We start from the raw sequence: 22,045 nt of genomic DNA, 5'->3' as shown, positions 1-22,045 counted from the left end.
CGAACTGAAAATATGAATAAATGATCTCAAATCAAGAAAAAAAATTTCCTAAGAATGAAATGGTCATTAACAATATCGCGTCCAAATATTTTCTGTTATATGGATTATTTAGATTATAGCAGATAAATTTATACGTGTTGCAATTACTTTATTAATAAAATGTAACCATTAGGATTCATATTAAATGTGATTACGGCATTAAGTTGGGCATTAAATCTTTCTTCCACAGCAGCAGAGGCCGTACGACATATCCAGTGTTATTGTCATGCTCTCCAGACCTAACACCATATTTTGTTTTGGTTGACATTAAACAAGAACTCCCTTTCAATGACCTTAATTCTTTAAGAAGAAAGATAACTGACAATATCTAGTGTCGTTCGACACTGCTGCGGAAGACAGATGCCAAAATTTTCCTAATGCCCAAGATAATAACATTAAACAACATTTGATATTTACATTTCCTTGTTAAAATAGTTATGACACCTATTAATTTACTTATTACAACCTAAATAATTCATAACGAAGGAAATATTTAGATGTTTAATTTCCTTAATTAAGCGCCCCTAAGAACATACCTTCGTAGGGAATTATTTCCTTGTTTTGAGATCCTCATTTTCAGTCAGGACACTTAATCATGTAGTAACAAGAAATAATAATGATAATAATAAGGAACATTTTACCTTCTCTTTAATTAGGTATTATAATTTTAAATATTAAAATAAACAGTAAATCTGAAGAACTTTTTGACGAGAAAAATCATATTTATCGTGTATTGTACAGGTTATAAATAGAAAGAGTCATTAAATGAAATATTTTGAATTTTTACAAAATATTATTATTACTTATTGTTAAATTTTTCCGCCCCTAAAAATTCCGCTTCCACTACGCTACGCCACTGAGGTGTCTTTAGTTTTAAATAAAGATAGATTCTTCGAATTAGGTGTTTAATACAAAATAGCAATCCTCGTTTCTGAGTCAGGGAACCTTAATTCATTTTACTTTGAAAAATTTAAGGGAGAACTTGGAAAAAAAAATATTGATATTTTAACGCTCTTGCATGTTCAGTGTTCCGCCAAGCATTGAATAAGTAAAGCTATATTGCTCAAACATAACGCAACATTACACATCATCTTAAACACAAAAATATGCTCATGTAGTTGACGATAGTAGCACGGTTTGCAGCAAATGAGTTTTTGACTATGGTAGGGAACTAAAGGCTAATTGGGATTTCCATTTTTAAAAAATTTAGCTAAGTTATTTCTTTGCGTAATAGAGAGCGTAAAAAGCCATTCTACTTGATCCATAATAGGATTCTTTTCAAAGAAGAAGAAAATAGAGGATCAGCTGTGAAGTACTCCCTTCATTAGTAGAGATGGAATCTATAGGTGATTGTCCTGTGCCTAGGCAGCCTGCAAAGTTCATTCAATTACAATACATCAATGCTCTAGCTACGGAATAATACAGCTTTTATTTTTCTGCTATAGATTATAATAATACTAAACTATAATTCTGCTTAAGATTTTTCTCTCTTTCCTGATAACGTTATAGTGAATATAATTCGTAGACAAGTTTCTTCTGTCTAAGCTGGTTATATTTGTTTTAATGTGATTCTTATTGTTTTCATGTTTTCTCCCCTATACTGTTCCATTTAAGAGGTATATATTAAAATATTTTATATCCTTCAAATGAAAAGACAATTCTTACATCACAGCTATATTCTTCATTTAATACAATAGTAGCATTAAAGTTGTAAAAAAATAAATAAGCGAATAATAATAGAAACTAACTAAAACAAACGAAGTGTCTAAGAAAGAGAAATAAACACCACGTCATTTGTATATACGTATAAGGAATAAAATTATAAATCTTATTAAGTGGTAAGAACATGAATATACCTTTAAAAAGTTCATGAATTTGTTTGAAGTGTAAAACGTAACAGATATTTTTAAAAACAAAATAATTAGGAGTCAAATACACTTAACAATCTTCGTTAACTTGATTTTTGATATTATTTGGATCAACTGGTATTGTATAAATGGTATATTGGATATAAGAGGCTAAATACCGAATTTAAGCTTATTTATTTGAAAAGGGGACGCGGGATGTGCCTATACCCAAATGGAGCGCGAAAATACAAAAAATACGTACACACGTACACATATAAGACATCCTAGAAATAACCAAACCGAGTTCTAGAGGTTATGAACCGAATATAAAATGCAAACCCATGTCCTACAAGGCATAAGCCTATTATAATCGGGGGAAATACGATAAATAATCGTTCTGTGGCATATCATGCATCGATGCTTTCTGATATAGCATCAAGCTCACAGATGCTGTAAGAAACAACTTCTAATCCTGTAAAAAGAGCAAGTAAAATGTTTAATTTAGGTCTACAAAAATATTTCAAGTGATGTCAAAAAATAACATACGATGATATTGATATTAAAATCACCAAAGAGAATTAATAGATGGGGAGTTACAGGACGCAATAAATCATAAATAATTTTTTAATCGAAAATACAAAACATGCACTAACAACATATGGGAAGTTTGCTATATGAAAATAGTTTGAATCGAAATAATGATAGCAATGTTTAAAAAAGTTAGTAACTGAAGGCAGTTGAATATAAATCGTGCGAATTGTCGGTAGTACATATAAATATAAAAGTGGTATATGCTTTTCATGTGTCTTTTTTATTTTCTTTGACACGGTATATGATTGTAAATAATACTGTTAACGCCATATTTAATAATTAAGTTGTAAATATTATTTACTTCGTATGAGTATATGATTCAATTACATTTATTTTTATTGGCATTATTTTCGTTATAATTTTTGTTTATTTTAAAAGAAACATGTATTTTATATTTGTATTATAATAATTAAGTGAGAGAAACGTTGCTAAGGGTTGTTAAAAAGTTGCTAAGGTGTCGTCTAGCAACAGACCGACGATCTATATTTTAAAATCATGTGTTACTAATTAACAAATAAATAAATTTCAGATTTACTGTTCTAGTTATGAAGTCAGTTGGCTTTTTAAAACTTTGACTTTTTATCAAAGAGTTAGGTGATTTCGGAGATATTAAGACTGTCAGTATATTAACATTTTAAGAAGTTTCTATTATTTTCACACAACCGTGGAATCAAATTTTTGTTTTTTTCTAAATTGATGTACTATATGAACTAGTAATTTCTATGACGGTCTTTTTATAAAATAGGTCACTAATAAGGTAAGAAAAAAAGTGCAATCGAAAAATAAAACAAACAAATGAAGTTTTTTTAATGGTATAAAATGTAGCACTTGTAGGAAATAGACCATTGGCGATTTTCTAAGGTATTATATTTTAGCTGCATTACAAGCCTTAGCAAAGCCTCATAGCCTAGGGAGCTTAGGTGTTAAAATGGATAAATGTAAAAAAAAAAATCATAAATTGATTTGAAATTAATGAGGAATTACTAGTGCTAACATAACAAACCTTCAATGGATCCATTAACGTAAAACGCAATTAATAGGTTTTATTTTATTGGATAGACACAGATCTATAATTATTTTAAACCTTTGCTATTTATGTTCCTAAATACTACGTTTAGTGTAATTTTCTAGATGCTGTTAATATTACTGATATAAACCTAAAGCTCTAAACTCTTGCCCGATCAATATAAATGAAACAATATAATTGAACGTGGTGTATATACTTCATAGGTAAATATTGCCGTTTGTAAATAGTATACTAAATTGTTGAAACTTCACAGTAATATTGACAGAACAAGAGGGGCTCAACAGAAAACACTTACAATCAGTAAAATAAACGAAAGTAAATAATAATTTATTGAAGCTTAAGGTATAAAGGTTAGAGGCAGGTAATGATTGTTATTCCTTAGTTGCGAAATTACTTAGTTCGTGTTTACTTCCAGACACCTCGAAGTTAGAGCTTACGCGACTATTATCTAGTCTACTGTTATTTACAAAATACTAAACGTGGCCGCTCACTCTTCTAAGGGTTACTTAGAATATTTAGCACGAGGCTAGAAGAGGAAACCTGAGGCTACACAACGGGGAATTTATGAACATATTGCAATAATTAAAATGTGCAAATAAAAATGCGTGGTTTTATAAAGAACAAATCCCAAAATAGTTAATTATGACTGAACCGACAAGTTAGACCGAAACAGTTAAGGATTATTCGGATTGAACCTGCGTATTTAGGGATGACGGGTACCGGTAGAAGGAGGTATGTTGAAAAAATAACGACTTATGAATAGTTTAAAAGAAATAAATGGATATTTTTGTTCGATAGTGTTATTCTACATATATTAATATCGATGTTAAAATTCGACTACATAAAACCTATATTTTTGCAAAAAATAAAATGAACCATTATTTGATAAACATTGGTTTCATTATATTTTTTCAGTTTAGTTTATATTACCTTGTCCTTCAACGCATTGTAAACCCCATTCCTCTTCTTTTTCCTTCAAAGAATACTAATATATTGTGGATAGAAATACAAATCGAAATAGAGATATTTTTATTACAATACGGAACTAATATTAGAATATTGGAAGAAGATAGTTGACCCTATGAAGTAGATTGTAGGAAGATAGTCTGGGTGTCGGTCAATTAAGGTATTAAAATAGTAATAGAAAAATATTTATTGTTAACCAACGTTGATAAACTTCATCACACCTGAGCCCTGTTTCATAATAAAATACAAACTAATACTATTAGTCTTGTAGATTTATCTTAATTCAATTACACCGACTTTTACAGTAGTAACTTGTACTTTAGTATTTTTTAATTCCTGTAGTATTATTAATAGTCATCCCTATGATGAAAAAAATAAGTATTAATATTATTATCACACTAGTTTCTAAACTTGTACTATGAATTAATACTATTAGCTTTCATTATGAAACAGGGCACTGGTTGAATTTATCAGTAACCAGTTTCTGGTCTACCTACATGTATACTGCCTTATATTATTATTATTTTTTTTTGTATACTTTATAAACATAACAATAGTTTTGAAATACTTTTTATTTTAATGTTCTGCCAATTCTATAATGTCTGTATTTCGTTTTTCATTAAGCCCTGACGAAGCCCTGCAATGCGAAACGTTGGTTAACAAGAAATAGTTTTCTTTTAATATTTTGATACCTTTATTGACCGCCACCCGGGCAATCTACTATTTCAATATATTCTAAAATAATCGACACGATATATATCGATATTTTACATATCTTGTATGCAGAGGGTGATTGTTGATTTCGGCATCTAAGCTTTGGGTACATGAAGATTTTTTTTTCGGCCAAGACTCCCATTGGAGTCCTATACTGCCTAACCATGGTTGGGGGTCAAGTTTTTATTTTGTGGGACCGCCATTAAGATTTTTATCACCATTATTATTAATCTGAGGAGAAGATGGTCGGAAGGGGGGCGCGGTCAGCAGTAGTGTAATACCTATCGTTGCCAATTAGTTGTACTTCTGTTAAATTGAATGTATGTAATAATTCATTTCTATTCACAGTTTCAAGTCGGTGCAAGTGTAGGAAAAACTTTCAATATATGTTAACGTTTGTATCATTTGTTCATAATGTAATAGTGAAGATAGAGAATGGAAAAGTTTTCATTAAATACTTCTTGCTATTTTCTTCAGAAACACCTTGAAAATAATTAATTAGTTAATTTTATAATTATAAAATCGGAATCACTAATGCACAAGTAAGCATTAAGTCCAAAGCACAAAATTAGCTGCAGTTGAAAGTAACAGCTAAAATTGCTACGAATAGGACCCTTATTCATGAATGAGCCATTGATAAATAAATGTCGTATCTATGACAATTTTAGCTATTAGTTTCAACTAAAGCTAATTTTTATTCTGAGGAATGGGTCGATGGCGTAAGTGACTTCTATTATTGTGTTAAGATTGAACGCCTCTTAGTAAACTTTGGTACCTGCGTTTTTGACTTTAACGTTATTCTTCTGGAATATAACGACAGGATGAGATCACATCATTATTTAGTCCCCCAACATCCAACAAACACTTTAGTGATATAAGTTTGTCACGTCAGATATTCTGTCCCAGTTAGGGTTCAAATCCTAAACAGATGAACGACACCTCAAGCAGCTGAGAAACCTATCTGTAATGAAATTCCACTTAGGGATATGTTATGTATAAGTTACGACTTGGTCTTGTAACATTGGTAATCCGGGTTCTATTTAGATAGTTCCTATTTTGTAAATTTAATGGATTTTATTATTATTATTATATGAGCAACAGACCATGGAGGTCAAAGTCCTCGCGCGATGTATTTCCTAATACATTGCGCGATTCTTGACGTGGATTTTTCGTAGGGTGAGTTCGTCATTCCCACACCTATTTTTTTGTGTGTGCCACCCATTGGCTAACGGGTCCCGCAAATGCTCGGGGGAGGTTGAGAGTGAATTTTGCATTATTTTGTGCTTGAAAAAGCCAGGGTAGGACCGGGATTTGATCTGACAACCTGTGGGTTGGTAGATTGGCGCGTTACCACGCTGCTACCGCTGCCCCCTATTTAATGGATTTAGAGAATTTAAATATATTTTATAAATATATATATATTTAAATAATCAGATTTAAATAGAATAAATATATATTTTGAATAATGTTATAATGTTCCAGGAGTTTAATAGTTTTCGAGTCATTCAAAAACGATTTTTTTTTAACCACTTGGAATGAATATTTTTTCAAAGATAACATTAATTGTAAATATCTACAAAGTGATAGTACCCACCTTCTATCATACAGCTTCTTAAGCATTTTTGATTTTATTTAATTGTTTTTCCTCAATTGAGAAATTATGCAGCCCCTGAGTAAGAGTGTAAAAATTCATTTCTTGGGGTCGTCGTGAAATAAATATTGACTAATCCAATGGGAATCATTCCATAACCCCCTGAAGCAAGTACTCTCGGACTCTCGTTCCAATATTCTTAGCTATCAGACCTCATTTCATAGGCATTGTCATGGTAGGATTATGGCTACGTACCTAAGCAAAAATTCATTATACGATTACTGTTCTGTCCCTATGGTTCGTAGCCTAATGGTATATGGCTCCCTCAAGAAACGGATTATTTAACACAAAAGAAATATTTTGATTCAGATTGGTAGAAGCGACAGAAATTATTACGTTCAAACAAACCAATCCTTTAGCATTATGTAATATAATAGATTATAGAAGTATAAATAGGAATTCGAACTGAATAATTTTAAAATAATCATGATTTCAATAATCACTCCGAATGTTTCAGGAGTGATATGCTTTTTGAGTAATTCGAAACAGTTTAAATTAAAAAAACACTTGAAATAGATATTTTGTCAAACCCAGCCTTATTCCCGACCTTAGAAGAGCCACTTTTCAAACTTTTAACTTAAACAATGTCAAGGGAGGATTATCTGCAGCAGGGTTGCAATAAAAACTCACACAAAAAAAAAAACAAACAATATTATGACACATAAAATGGACGAAACGTTATTTAGATGAAAAAACCCCTTGTTCAGTTGTATGCATTCGATAAATTTTTAATATTTTTCTAATCCATAGCTTACCCAACGTTATTAATTTTTTTTGCTACTTACCGATGACTTCATTACTCCTTGAAATATCTCTGCCTTGGTGTTCTAAAAAATAAAAATAAATGTTTAGTTAATTTATAATACTAAGTAAATCAATGTTTGTCAATTTATTGAAAAAAAAAATATATATCTTTTCATTTGGTAATACTACTCAGCTTGTACCCAATTCAGTGTAATGTAATTAAATATAAAGCTTTATAGATGTAGAATTAACATTAATTCTTTATTAACTAAAGTGAATAAGATAGAGCATGAATTAGATCCGAGGGTGATAAACTTGAATATAAACTGAAAAATAAAATTATAAGTACACAATATTCAACAAACCATTAGGATGAAAGAGGAGTTTATAGCTGGATAGTAATCTACTGGTAGAATCGGCCAGCATAAGAAGATTAAAATTTTAATAGCCAAAGGAAATAAATTAAATTTAGTTGCTAGACTTTTTTTAAAAAACCTGAAAATGTTATTGAATGATTTAATTTGTTTTCCTCTATAATATTGTGTAACCCTTCAAAGACCGAGTGATTGCACCACCAACTCATGTACATTTTTTAATAATCAGCAATTATTCTCTATGGGAAAATAGTCAGTCCTAATAACGAATTAATAATACGTGCCATACCGAGCTGTGAAAGCTAGGCACACCCTATCTTATAACAAAACATTTTCAAATTTAATTGTGATCGTTAGACAACAATTATTACTTCTTTAATTAGATTACAACTATCATCTGAATTTGCACAATTACTCGTGAACCTGAATAAATATGAACATTGCAGTTGTAGGAGGTACTTCAAGGGATTGAGGTAGGGGTCATACCGAGCAGGGGTCGTGGTCACTAGAAATGGACAACCGTATGGTATTTCTATTTTTCTAACTAAAATGATCCTTCTCCACTGACAATGACCCCTGTTTGATAACTAACTGAAAGCGGATCTGTTGAGGGCTTGTTTATCTTCTGAGCTACCATAATGAGTCGAGTGTTGAACATTCAACATTGGTCTAACTATAAGTTCATTGTCTGTTTGTTGTGATGTTTTCACAAATATCTCGTGATATACCCAGAATGCTGATGTCTGTTTGAGCATATTACACGTTTTGCGATTTATATTATTATTATTTTTAACAATGCGAAATATTCATATCTTAGCATTGTTAAAAAATTAAGGTTAGGAGAAGCGATGATGACTATAGATGTTAAGAGATTACTGTTATACCTTGCATAATAGCATATTCTTAAGTAAAGAAAAACAGTTGATTTGATAAAAATACTGATTGAAAAAAAATGAGGAAAAACATAAATTTCAATATTTTCTTATAGTGAAATAATCAAATAAATAAATACCGTCGATATAAAAAATACTCATCGACATCTCTAACAATACACAACAAATCATGAAAAAAACATTCAATTAAAATCGATTATTTTTTTCCACCGAGGTAACATTTAAAAGGTCCCCTGAAAAAGAGAGAATGATGCTTTTGTTTGCAGGGGTCCCATCAATAGGACCATATTTCATGTGGGATTACCGCCTGCAGTGGCTCCCTCACGGCTATAACACTCAACCTTTGAGTTGTTTTCTTTTTAATTATTGATGACATTTTGTTCTTTCTTTTTTTAAAAACTCTATTATACATCGGACAAAAGAGCAGGACCGTCCTTTGTCGAGCGTATTGTTTAACCTTACTGAGCATCCTATTCAACTAGCTCAAAGACATTTTATAGTAAATATTACATGCAGATCACAATTATCCAATGATTATCTTCGAAATCATGAGTTCAAGAGCGGTATTAATATAAAAATAAGGAATCGATATATTTTATTTACTACTAATAATAATAATAAGTCTTTTATATTAAATTTTATTCGAAAAATCTATTTAAAGAGTTAATTTGTATTAAATTAATTTTCATAATGTGAAAAAAGGATAATTAATTGAAGCTGTTTATTTTGTACCAGTAGCTGATCTTGACCTTGTTAAATATATTAATATTTTGACCGATTTCGTTAACTATTGTAGGTTTTTTAATTTATACTGATAATTATATTGGTATCTAAAAATATTATACAATTTCAATATATATTTTTCTCATATGTAATTAGTAAGGACCTCATCAATTTAGATGATATATTGTATTTATCCATACTCGATAAATACTTCCTATTTTAGTTTCTTTAGCCTAATTTTAATTTATTTCCCTTAATCCTGTGGTAACAATAATTCTGTTCGTTATTTTGTTCAATTTTTTTTAAAAATATTTATTTATTACTATTTACAACTGTACATTATAATTCATTTAGTAAATCTGATCTAAGTTAAATTGGAGTGTTACAGGTGTGTAGAGAAAATACCCATTGGTAGTGCTCTAATATGTTCAATTTTAAATTTATAGTCTAATTGTAAATATCTTTTAACTATCATAATCTTTGCTATATTATTTGTTGTTCAATTGTAAATTTGTATTATACTATGCATGTGCAAATTTGTGTCTGAAAACAAATTAATATGCATAAAAAAAAGTCTGTCAAGTAGGTCAGTATTTATAGCTTCTCTCTATTCTTTTTTTGAAAATTGCATTATTTGGAGATTAATATTTAAAAGTAATTACCTATATTTAAAATAAACTAATTTGACGTTTGATAATGAAATTTCCGAGGCAAGCCGGTGTTGAAATATAGCTGTATCTCGATATGATTTCATCAAAATTGAAAAAAAAAAATGCAATTTGTCAATAATGGTTATTTGCATTAAAAAAGGTGTTAAGTAATCACGATATATTTAATTATTATTATGGTTTTAAAATATTAGAAAACCAGACTAAATCACATCACATCACCTTTACTCTTCGACATGTGTGCTAGCATTATTGTTCGACATCGTGCCCACCAGTTTTCTTGGACTAACATGCAACCTAAATCCAAGACTAAGATTATTTTTTTCACTCCAATAGTAGCTGATTTTGATTCGCAATATAACCATATTTTTTTCTTAATTCCACGTAATTATTCATTATATTACGATTAGAATTAGCAATGTATGTGTGCTTAGTTATAGATATTATTTATTTAGATATTATTGGATCCTTATTTTTATCATATTCTGTATTTATAATATTATCTTGTTTTATTCTCATCATTATATTAATTTACTAATTATAAATTTATTATCCACTTCAAAATCCATTTAATTATTTTTTATTTATTTTTTTAAATAATTATTATTTTATTTTCATTTTAATAGTTGTTAATTAAATTATTAGTTGTATCACTTGAGATCAATTCATATTGTACTTATATGGGTTAAAAATTGTATAGCCTCCACAACGCCCTAATAGTCAAAATTGTAATAATTACATTTCACTCATGTCTATCATTTTTATAGATGTCATCTGGTCGGATCATATTGGATGTAATTTTTAAAATGAATAAAATAAAAAAAACTCCTTTTGAAACCCCCCAAAAAAATTAAAAGATAGGTAGAAATATAATACTTACGCATATTAAAAAACTTTAATCGTTTTGGTGCAACTGACCTTCACACGACAACTGTTAACGAACACAGAGGTATCAACTATAAACGATTCCACTGCAAATTGAAAAGACATTCTATCACTTTCACAAATGTCATGACAACAAAAATGAAGATGAATGAGTGGTCTTCTCGTCCAATAATTGAATTTTATATCAGGCCTGGAGGACGTGCCGCTGGATACTCTTTATGTCTCTCAGGACATTTTCATAAATAATAAATAAAATAAAATAATTGTTATCTCAATGGACAGGTGTAAATAAAGCAATGAAGTTTAAAAAAAAATGAAATATTAAAAATTAACATTGGAAGAAGATGGTTGACCGTATGAAGTAGATTGTAGGAATATAGTCTGTGTGGCGGTCAATAAAGGCATCAAAATAGTTTTCTTTTACTATTTCCTACCTTTATTGGCCGCCATCTAGACTATTCCTATAATTAATAATTAACATATTCGTATTGAATGTACTGAACGTAAATGAAAAAAAACTACACAAATATTATCGATATACTACAAGTTTTATCATTAATATAACTCAGAGTAAACTATTATTATTGCTTGTGAACAATGTGTTCATTCCAACAACTAATTAGGTAAACAACTAAACCTTTTTCAACTTTAAACATCTTTCGTGATTGAAAGATTTCTCTGTAAGAGAAATACTTTCTTGCTTGATTTTTGTGGTGATAATAATTTTGGAAAATCTTTGAATATTGGCCAGGTGTGGTAGGCAACGACTAGCGGCGGGACTAACAGTACCCGCCGGCCTTGGGGACCGCTAGCGGCCTTTCCCTTTCGGTCGCTCTTACTTTCAGGGGTACTGCAGCGATAAATGTCAAGTACCCTCAACTACTTAGTACATATTTATACCATTTTTATTCATTTATTTTCTCATATTTTATATTTTTTGATTTTAGTGATTTGCATCAATAAGCAACACAAATTAATCGTTAGAACCTTATCATATGGTAAAACGTATTATAACGGTTATTAACGCACTAATAAACAACTAATTTGGATTTTTCTTCTTCTAAATATGATATGGTGAAGTTTTAAAAAAAGTAAATAAAACAATGCAGTTTATCAAATTCTATAATGGATTACCGTGGGTAAGGCTTTAAACCTCATTTCACCTCCAAGAGTTTTGAACTGTAAAATAATTAGGATAGTTCTATGTTTGTAATTATAGTTTCACATTTTAATTTTCTTGAAACCGTAATATCTAATTAGGCCCCTCATCATGTGCATGGGACTAATATACCAATAAAATAGACACGACGAAGGCTAAATCTATTGATATTAATTGAGCCCCTGGCAGCAATACAGACGTCTGTACAAATGAAGATGGAAGTGACGGTACACATAGTCCTTTATTGCAAGTCAAGCTGACAAACGAGGCGTCATTCTTGCCATTTCCTCTCCCAACGGAGTCATGTCCATTTTAAGGTTCCTTTATATAGCCTCAACACGGCCTCCGCGCGAAGGATCTGTGCGGTCCTGGAAGACCTCCCTTGGACAAACAGACCGCAAGAGCCCCATTTCCTGGCAGAAAGGACCGCTATAATGGTGGCGTACTGCAGGCACTTTCACCTGGAGTTTCGTCACCGGGCAAGGGTTCAATGCCAGCCGAAGATAAAAGTATCCCTCTCCCTAGTTGCACACTCATGTCATATAACGGGTAGTTAACGAGAAAATATTAACAGTCATGGTATCTTTGTTATTACCGGATTACATTATAATCTACGGACAACTAAGGAAATAAGAACCTGAGTGGGCTATAGCAAATTTTTGTGAAAATTGAGTTTGTAGTATCAAAGAACTGTAACAACAGATAAGAAAAAGGGACCATCCATCTCTTTTTAATCACATTTTTGACACAAAAGTAGGATTTATTTCCAAAACTGGTCCAAAACAGTAACTTTGTTTTTAAGCCATTGAGAATTAGAATGGACCAACCTTATCACACGTCATTTGTTCAAAAATACTTTAGAATAGTTACTGCTTTGGACCAGTTTTGGAAAAGAATTCTACTTTGGTGTCGAAAATGTGATTAAAAAGAGATGGATAGTCCTTTTTTCTTATCTGTTGTTCTTTGATACTACTGATATCTGGTTCTTATTTCCTTAGTTGTAATCGTTTAGGTGTTAGTTTTATATCATACCTAGGAGCAGACAATGTGGATGTTTTATGATTGTCTTTTCCTTAGTGTTGAACTAATGAAAATAATTCAGAGAAACCGGTATATATGAAAATAATTCAGGTGTAGAACTAATCAATCCAGTTTAGTGGTAGCAACTGAGCAGTTCTTAGAATAAAGAAGTAACTGTCTTCTGTAAGGAATTAAATAAGGTAACAAACAACCATACATGATACCTTGCAATATGTATTGTAGTTCATCAAAAACGCCAATATCCATATCAACACTATCTGCAACCAAGGGGAAGATCTAGTTTCATTCAAAAAATGTCGAGCCGCTGGCTTATTTTTATTTAATTTCAGCTTCTGTTATTAGCTGCATTAAGTGTTGATAATATGTTGTCTTTTACTCTGCAAACACTCAAATATCCGGGAAATCTTCAACTTCTTATTTTGTATTTCACATTTTAGTTTAGCATTTATGAATGTTTTTTGCACCCAAATCACATCGATAATTTTTCCTTTAAAAAATAATTTTTTAAAAAATTTTTCCTTTAATTTATTACTTTAAAAACAAAAATAATCAGGAAACAATTATTCAAGATTAAAACTTATAATTATAATTTAGTAATATCACGCAATTTAAAACATATTTGTTTACTTCTATAATATAGGTGAGATAGTTTATAGATAATAACGTATAAACCGTATAGGATGGATAACTTTACTTGAAGATCAGTTTTTAAATTAGCAAAAATGTTACAAGTAGACATTAATAACAAAAATTTGTTATTGTCAGTAAAATAAAAGTAATAAAAAGTAAAGAGTCCCACTTTGGTTTGATTGGTTATGTAGTTAGTTAAAAAAAATAATTTAAATTATAGAACCACTTCCCTCCTCCGAAATACTAAAACAAATATATATGTGAAGTTATAATACGATCTTTCGCTGAATAAGCAGATCGAACGTTCATCAGAACCCTCTTTCCGACCATTCTGTGCCACTGTCATATTGATACTATAAGTACAAGAGACAGGGACCATTTTATTGAGGTTGACGAAGCTCCTGTAAATATCAGAGGTTTTCGCCTGCATTATTCGTCCCCCGAACCCTGGCTGGAGAGGAGAGCCTCGTCACGCCCTTCACCTTTCGAGCAGGATCCGGCTTATTTTGCTTATCATCAATTACTTTCATTTTTTTTAAAGTTCAAATTAATATCATAATCCATTCTGCTATAAAGTATACTTAAACTTTCATATTCCGCGACTCAGCTCTGAACTAGCAAATCCGAGCTTAGACATCTTAAGCTTAAACATCTGTGATGGCGTTTTTCGAATGCACTTATTTTGACAGTCAAGTATTTTTTTAATTTTTTTTTTATGTAAATTGAAATTGATAGATATATTTATTGATAGATATTACAATCTGCCACACAGTTGTGGGCAATAGGTAATAGCGATGAATGATCTTATACATACTAAAATAAAAAAATAAAATAAACAAAACTCTCTTAAAATATATACAAAAAAAGAATAAAAAATATGAACATAATCGAACTATCTGTATGAAAAATAAATAAATAAAATAACATAATGATAAAATAATATATACAATATTTACACAATTGACCTGAGGATCCCTGAGCCCACTCTATCCCCCACGTGTGAGGGGTAGAGCAGAGCTCAAAAGATCCCAGCGCATCCCTCTCGCCACATCACTGGTAATGAGTCAGTGGAGGCTGAGCAAGTGCGCTAAAGTCGCAAACACTCAACTTGGACAGTCGAGTATTAGATGTAATATACCAAGTATTACCTAAGTTAATTAAATAAATTATATTTTGTATATACATTTTGAAAGTATTCAATGCTTATGAAAAGGTATACAAATAACTAATTATACATCAATTACTGAATATTAATATTTATTATATTATTCGCCATGTTAATAATACTATAGGTTCTGGTGTAATTAATTTTAATTCCGATAGTTCCGCTTAGTAATTATTATTCTTTACAATTACAAATATAAATTGGAAATAAAAGGTTAAATTTCGAATATATTTATAAACGATTTTTTTGGGACCCTAATTATATTAGAATTATTTTAAAACTATTGTTGCATATATTCATATTTATAATTAACTATATTTTCAAAGCTGTTAAGAAATATACATTTATTAATTAATATTTATAATATGTCGACTTATAATTTAAGAAAACCAAACATTAATTTTTTGTGATAGATCTAAATGTAATGCTGTGCCAACTTTACAATAAGGGCCCTACGATCCATAGGTCCCTTAAATCCTAGGACTCTTAAAACTAATAAAATATAAATTGAGAAGTGCGATAACGATAAATAATAATGAAAAAAAGATTATCTATATAGATAATCCTTAGATATTCATTGATAGATAATCCAAAGTTATTCCGAAAATAATTTGAATAATTTAGAGGGCTCCCACATCCATAAGTGATTAAAGATTATGGCACTCAAAAGGTTAAACAGCAATGGATGATTTTTTTTCATGACAAAGGATCATGTATAACATTTCCTATTAGTTGAAAACTTAGGAAATTGGTGATTAATTTAAACCTCATAAGGATGATTTAATAGAAATATTAAATATTAGATTTATTATTTCTTTATTTATGAGAGATATTAAACTCTTACAATAAGCAGTATTTACTCAATATTTTACAATTTTTCATTTAATTTTGGTAAATATTGGAATCGGTTAAAGTAGGTTAAGTGTTCTACACGTTGTTGAAAATTTTGAAATTCTGCCTTAAACCACTTTTCCTATCTTCCCTAGATATTTTGTTTCTCAAAAACAAATAAATGGTGAAAGAACCATATCGATTTCAAAATATTCTGCAGGATGTGGATTACTTAAGCTATATTAGTATTTTTCTGATATAATTTTCTATAAACTACTCAGAATTAAATAAAAAAACATGTCTCGTATATGAGATGTTAATTAAAACAAGAAAATGATATATGAAAAATTATAAAAAGTAAATTATTTATTTCAAAACAAAATGTCTTCTGATCCTTTTTCTTAACTATCTTTATTTTTTATTTATTAATATTGTAATCGATATTAACCATAATTATTATTTTTTTTTTTAGTGTTTATATCGTTTTAATTCATGATTTGTGTTAAAGAACTTTAATATTAGCTATCTGAAAATGTATTTTTATAGAGAACATAGGTGAAAGTTTAAAATATTTTTCTGAGTCCGGGTATGGCTTATTTTATTCATTTACGTAATTGTGTGACTTTGAATCAGAACAATTGGATTCAGAAATTAATTAGTGCTTTAATAATATTATTTATATTATGCTAATTATCAGAAATTAACTAATTAGAGCAACTAACATGACCTATTTACAAATCCATTGCGTCTGTCGTACCAGGAAGATGAAGAAAATCTAAGGTATATTAATTAGAAGTCCTCTTAAAGAGAACTTACCTACTGAAACCAGGTTATGCTTTAAGAAATTCGAGAACTTTGAAGCAGTGAGAAGAGATTCTATGTCTCAGTTGATGACCAGGTTCAACTGAATGAGAATTCAAAAAAGTAAAAAAAGTAAAGGAACCACTAATAGACATATTTTAATGAGAGGAACAGAACTGGTTTGGTAATGTGCAAAGAATACTGGCCATCTGATAGTAAAAAAACAGCCTAAAAAAACAACACCAAAAAGACAAAAAAAAATACCTGACCAGCTCATCCGTCTGTATTTCAACTGTTGGGTTTGAAAGGACCAAGCATGTTATTTCTTAAGGTATAGTAATAAATAGAGACCGGATTTTCGGGCAATCACATCTTTTGTCCCCTAGCTTTAATTCAGCCAAGCCACGACAGAAATTCCAACCATGGAAAAGCCATTGTAATAACACTGATTGTTGTGTTTCAAAATATTATACGTTTTGGTGTTCCTCCACTAATTTGCACGTTTTCCAGTACAAAATTACATTTTTTAGTATAAATTACACAATTTTGATTTTTGATAATATGGTTATGTATGCCAATATTTATTTATTTTAATTTCATGTTATGATTTTTTGCTTATTTGATTTACTGTTTAGAATAGGCAAATTTTAAATAAGGAAATGCAGTGGTTAACATCTAAGTAGAATTGATTCTAAAAAAAAATCGTAGAATAGTATGAAGTAGTGGCGTCGGGTATCCATGAAGAAGCCCCTGAAGAATAATCTTGTTATAGATATTGTTCATTGTTATTTTTGTTAACTTCGATTCCCGCTCTAACACTTCATTTTATCTCTGCTTTTTTAGTTTTTACAAGTTATTTTAAATTTTAAAAATTACTCAAAAATTCCTTCGAGGCATTGACGAAAAATGCCTCAAGGCAGCAATGTATGTTCTCTAGTTTTTTTTTATGACTCCTGTTTATTTATGACATACGAGGGGAAGGGAGATTATCTGTAGGTTAACACTCAATTCTAATCATGGTGGGACAACCACAGAAATAATAGTCGACCCCCAGGCCGGATTCGAACCTATGTCGTTGGTATCAAAAAGCAAAAATTTTTTGGGGGGAAAAACGAAAAAAAGCGTTTTAACTCTCGACTACGAACGCCCCTCTCTAGTGATAACCGTTTTATATAGCTAGAGATTGCTAAGTTGCACACATCCCAATGGATAACCAAATTCTCCTCTTGCTCCAACTCTCAGAACACTCCCCAGAGTGACTTCCTGCACCGCCCTCCCCGATGACATTTAGAGACATGCTAATAGCTCCAGCAGGAGGAAATAAAACTAGAAGCTGTCCTTGTTCTCTCCTTGAGCAGCAACCATTGCCACTTACCTTGACTCCACAACAAAAAGTACACGAGCCAACGTTTTCTTTATTTTATGTATGAATAGCTAATTAAGATAACGGTAGGGCTCCAGCGAGTGATTGTTAAAAAGAGAAAAGATAAACGCCTCCATTACCTTTCATAATGTCCACTATTATAAAATATGTAAAGGTGGCATATTATAGTGAATATCATATATTATCTTCTTCCTAAGGTATTTGAAATTTGAATATTCACTAAAATATAATTTATATAGCTTCAAATATATTTATATACATAAGATTTAGTCAATAATATCAACTATATTTTGGCGGCGTTTTGAGCTTATATGTTGGCATTCAATTGTTCTCATATCCAATTCTTACAATAAAAAAAAACAACATTTTATTGAAAAAGCCGATTATTAAACAATAAAATATATAGAAAACAAATTGAGATTAATAAATAGAAAGATTACTTACAATTATTTCACTGATTACAATCATAACTGATGCATCCTATATTGACTAACTAAGTCGAACTGTCTACTACAAGTTTTGGAATAATACTAAGAAAGAGTGAAATGAAGAAAGTTAATTGTTATTATTTACTTAGCACCCTACCCTGCCTGTTAATGTGGGGTGTAGCAATTTGGATGTTCGCAGCAGTGGGTACAACTCATTGGTACAATCAAGACAGTTAACATATGCTTTAAGAGGCCTTGTTAGTTATCTTCTCCTCTCCTACCCAGGGAGGAGTGAGTAGAGCCCACAGCTTCCTTCCACCTATACAAGAAGACCTTGTAGTGCGCGTAGTTTTCTTTATTCATCAGCTCTGGGAGATCGCTCACCATTACAACGTTGAGTCCTGTCTCCTTCATCATCTTGGCTTTCAGTGCCCCAAAGGGCATAGCTGCTCGGCGGTCTCCGAAACCCGACAACAAGGCATAGGGGATCAATGTTTATGCCATGTGCGGCGGGCTTAGCTCGGAAACCTCCATGCCCCATGAAGAACTGTGAGATCCAGTAGTCGGGGAGGAACCACGTTGATTCCAGGAGTGAACCAACGGTAGGAAAGAACTTTTTCAGGGTAGCACCTTTTGAGCTATCCACCCACCATCGGTTCTATTCTTGCAAGGTTTCTTCTTGGAGGATCCATCCTCTTCCATCTGTTTGGGTCTTCACCAATACAAAAGAAAGGTAATTTGTTTTTTCCAGACCCGATAACACTGAAGACAAAGACAAATTTGAGCTACAATCCAATATAGTATATGAAGTCCCCTGTTAATAGAACCGAGGGAAATCCTATTTTAAACGATATCTAAAACGAAGTGTATCAACACCTTGATACTACTGAACTACAATTACAAAATTCCTTACAAATCAGACGAAAATGCCCTCAGCAATCATTTCTACAAACAGGGCACAGATTCAAAATTTGAAACTCCCCAAATCTTACATCTCAAAAAAATAAAAAATAAAATAAAAATAAAAATGATCTTTTTTATCGTTATCTTATGCCATTATTAGCGTCGAGGAAAAAAAAATTATCACCATGCCAAAATATAGGAATCGGGGTAAAAAAAAATAAATCGGATTTACAAAATTTAAATTGATGTTATTCAAATGTTATAACAGTAATATATAAATAAATATAATTATTGCAAAATAGAAATAAACATACCACTTGCTGAAAAAAATAGTAAGGATCTGGAAAAACCATATAACCCACACTTACCGTTCTCCATATTATTCATGCTTAGGTGTATTCTATAATTTGTCCGGGTTAGTTGTAGGGTTAGAACTTGTCTGTTAAAATTCCAGATTTATAAGAAAGTGGAATGCTACCAAAATAGTGAAAAAAGGAAATTAAAATATCCTCAGAGACGATCAAAAAATTAAAATATTTTATCTTTATACTAATTATTAATTACTAACCAATATCAAGAAATTAGAACGCGAACGCAAATGTATATCCCCGAGTAAAGAATTGAAAGGAGTGAAATCATTGCGATACCCTAACATACATAGTTACTAGGCAACAGAAGAAAAAACTGGGGCCAAACTTTTGTTTTTGTTCTAAGTTTTTATCAGACCATTATATTAAAATTATTATTTTTTTTAATCTTACTCTTTTTCTTTCCCTTTTATATTATATATGATATTAACAGTAAGTAAAGTTGAAATGCGAAGAGATCATAATTTTTTACTATATATTTAGGTTTCGAGACACACCTTAGCCCAAACATGAGGTATATCGGGATTATAATTCGAAAACATCTAAATATATTCGGCTATCTCATCTAACCTTTATCGACTACCAGTTTTACCTCTTGGAAAATAAAATAAGAGTAAGACAACCTTAGGGTGATTATCTTTTTTTTTTATTGCTATGAAGGAGGACAAAAATATTTTTTTTCTCATTTCGTTTCCATAATAAGGGTTATATGCGTGATCAATATCAAATTTTCAATACCATGAGACGATTTTCGCATTTGGCCACCAATTGGAAATATTTCCCACTATACGCGTGGTGTAGCACCAAATGGAAATTGTTATGGGGATTAATCATGAGTTCTAATGATGAGATCATGAAAAAAATAATAAATAAAATAAAATATAAAGTAAAATATTGTATACAAAAAAATGCAATCCTTCCCCGCCGGACCCACCCCGCTAAGACCCCCGGGGAGTGACGGTCCAATATCATATTAAAAAGCGCCTGAAATTAAAAAACGGTATGAATAGATAAATTAAAATATTAATTTCTTCTCACACTAAGTGAAAGAACATAATTAAATTAAAACTAGAAATTTACCGGCCAGTTCGATATTTAACTATTTTGAACTTAAAATGAAAGGGCAATTTAGGGCTTACGATATTCTTTTTTGTCTGAATATAAATATATATAGGTGCAATATTTCTCATATATTTATTACTTACAATCTACTTAACACAATCTTGGATTTGTGCTGTTTCTGTAATGGTGCCACGAAAGTGGCTTATCAGATTTCAAAGGTTACGTCAGTTCTGGTTCTGTAGGCGGCTGACATTTGGAAAACCGTTACTTGGCAATCAATTATTCTGTATCATTAGGAAATGCAAAAGCTGTTGCATAAATCCTACTATTCCAGTTACACCATCCACGATGCAGCTTTTTATGGTCAGTATTGGCCGAGCATATTGCCTTCGATTTTTTTGCTATGGTTAACTTAATTTAGCTGAGCATTTAGTTTAACTCTGTTATAAACATGCATGAGAATCGGTCCGCAATTCAAATATAATTTTATTATCTTTATTTTACCTTTGTAAGCTAGCTAGATTTTTTCTGAACAAGTGAAGTTCTTTGAAATTCGAGGGATGAATTTTTAACTTTTATAAAACACATCATAATCATAAAAGTTTCTTTTAAAATATAATGCATAATAAAACTGATGGGTAAGTACATAATTTCCAAAATTAACGGTATAAGGATAAATTTATTGTTTTTTATTTATAAGTTAGAGGGAAATTCAATCAAATTTAAAAAAAAAATATTGTTTGCAAGTTTTGCCCACCTGTATAGCCCCTCTAAATTGAGTTGGGGGGTTGAAAATTTGTATGCAAATTAAGTTGTTGTTACAGAAGTGCCTACCATAGGCCTCACCTATTTTCTTCCTCCCCCAGCCTCTTGTTTTGTGGCTTATAAAGATTAATGAAATTTAATTTTCACACAAAAACAACTAAAGTCGTATGGTAAGGGAGCAATGCTACTCTCGATTTTATTGTTATTTATTCTTATAATTCAGTTTTGAAAAAAATTTAGTATTATTAAAAAAATGTTTATATGTATATATAGTTGACCGTAAGTTAAGTATCGGCGAAAGTCAAATGTCAAAAAAGAGAAGAAGGAATAAGATGTAACACGTTTGAACTGCTGTAACATACTATCCTTTATTGGGTTCCGCACAT

The 22,045-nt window shown here is 30.7% G+C and overlaps 1 protein-coding gene across 1 annotated transcript in view; it reads right to left on the bottom strand.

Moving 5' to 3' along the window:
- The window catches only part of LOC106690952 (uncharacterized), a 101,041-nt gene that overhangs the window by 26,280 nt on the left and 52,716 nt on the right, over positions 1-22,045 (bottom strand). Inside the window, exon 3 of the mRNA XM_014436561.3 lies at positions 7,621-7,662. The gene's annotated coding sequence lies outside the window, so the exon portion shown is untranslated. The remainder of the gene's footprint in view (positions 1-7,620; positions 7,663-22,045) is intronic.

This window comes from Halyomorpha halys, unplaced genomic scaffold, assembly GCF_000696795.3.
Source record: "Halyomorpha halys isolate HHAL.00 unplaced genomic scaffold, Hhal_1.1 Scaffold1988.1, whole genome shotgun sequence".
NCBI classification, from domain to species: domain Eukaryota; kingdom Metazoa; phylum Arthropoda; class Insecta; order Hemiptera; family Pentatomidae; genus Halyomorpha; species Halyomorpha halys.
This window is presented reverse-complemented; position numbering and strand designations above follow the sequence as displayed.